Genomic DNA, 1836 nt, shown 5'->3' on the forward strand with positions numbered 1-1836 from the left:
GAGGCACAGGCAGCAGCAGCAGATCCCGGCGCTCCCGCAGCTCCTCCAGCTTTTCCAGACGGGTCTGATGTTCCTCCAGGGCCTCCCTCCTCCTCCTCTCAGAGTGCCCAGCCAGCTCCTGGTGCAGGTTCACAAAGAAATCTGCCAGGCATCATAGAATCATGGAATCAATTGGGTTGGAAAAGACCTTCAAGCTCATCAAGTCCAACCCTTCCCAAGCACTGCCAAGGCCACCACTAACCCAGGGCACTGAGGCCTTGGCTACACGGTGTGTGAACGCTTGCAGGGATGGTGGCTCCAGCCATGCCCTGGGCAGCCTGTTCCAATGCCTGAGCACCCTCTGGGCAAGGAATGTTCCTCAGCTCCATCTAAACCTGCCCTGGAGCAGCTTGTCCTATCACTTGTTACTCGGGAGGAGACTGACCCTTCCCCACTCCATCTTCCTTTCATGTAGAATGGAGGGAGGGAGAATTCCAGGAGATCTGATGGAGCTTCTTGCCACTCCTGTGACCCCTGGGACAGAGCCTGCTTAACCCCCAAGCCTGCAACGTGTCCTGCTTCAGCCTGAGCACCTTTGCCTGCAGTGAAAGGGCTGCTTGGCACAGAAAGCAACTCATCATCTTCATCTTCACTGCTGCAGGAGCCTCCTTCCTCTTCCTCCTCATCCACACTGCCATGGACAGGCTGAGCATCCAGCTGCAGGAGGTGGGGCAGAGCACCCACCACCAGCTCCCTGCAAGCACCAAAGCAAGAGCAAATACAAAGGCTGTATGTGATATGGGGGGGAGGATGTACCCCACTGGGGATCTCCCCTGGCTTGGGGACTGGCTCTCCCCCTTGCAGCCTCCCCTGACCCACCTGTATCCCTGCTGGTGGGTGCATTTGTTTCCTGTTAGGTCGAGGAGACGGAGGCTGTGGGGCAGCTCAGCTGCAGAGGTCAAAGGGAAGACAGAAAGGGGCTGAGATGGAAGCTGGGACCCCCCCCTCCACCAAACCTCCACATTCCCCAGCTCCCAGAAGCAACAGCCGCTGCCTCAGTCGGGGAAACTGAGGCAGGGAGGGCAGGAATGTGCATTGCACACACTCCCTTGTGAGCACTGAGGGATTTCCCTTCCCCACCCCTGTGTCAAGCAGAGGGCCTGGTGCCACAACAGCAGCACTACGGAGGAAGGAGGGAGGTCTTATCCCTCTCTCCCTCTCTCTTCTGCCAAAAATCACCCAAGGGAGGAGCTGAAAGTCAGTTCAGACCTGGCCATAGGGCTGCTCTGGTGTGGGGCCAGCCCCAGGGGGGCTTTGCTGACTGGGACCCGAGGGCAGAGCCCAGACCAAGGGCCTGCTGCCATTCCCTGGTACCCAAGGCACCTCTCAGGCAGACCCAGGCTACATCCAGACCCATTCCTGCCTCCCACCTGGGTCCAGCGTCTGGATCCGGTTGTGGGACAGGTCCAGGAAGCGCAGGTGCTGCAGGGGCTGCAGGTTCTCCACTCTGCGGATGCGGTTTCCAGCCAGGCACAGGAACCTGCAGAGCACAGGGAGGGAGAGGGGTGAGGTGGGGGGGACACCACAGCCCCCGGGGCAGAGCCAGCGGCTCCAGGCTGTCGATTGGGATTAAAACTGGGACCCCCCTGGCTCTGCCAAGGGAAGGAGGGATTCCTGCTCTGCTCTGAGCACGGAAAGCCATCTCCTCGGGGGCAGGAGCTGCCCGTACCGCAGGTTGGGGAAGCAGCTCAGGTTCTCGATCTTCTCAATTTGGTTCTGGGAGGGGAGAAAACAAAGAAACGTGGTTTTCTACTGCATGAAAAATCGGCCTTTGGGAGCTCCAGCCTCACTGGGGCA

Source organism: Nestor notabilis, unplaced genomic scaffold (genome assembly GCF_000696875.1).
Source record: "Nestor notabilis isolate BGI_N333 unplaced genomic scaffold, ASM69687v1 scaffold23861, whole genome shotgun sequence".
Classification (NCBI taxonomy): Eukaryota; Metazoa; Chordata; class Aves; order Psittaciformes; family Psittacidae; genus Nestor; species Nestor notabilis.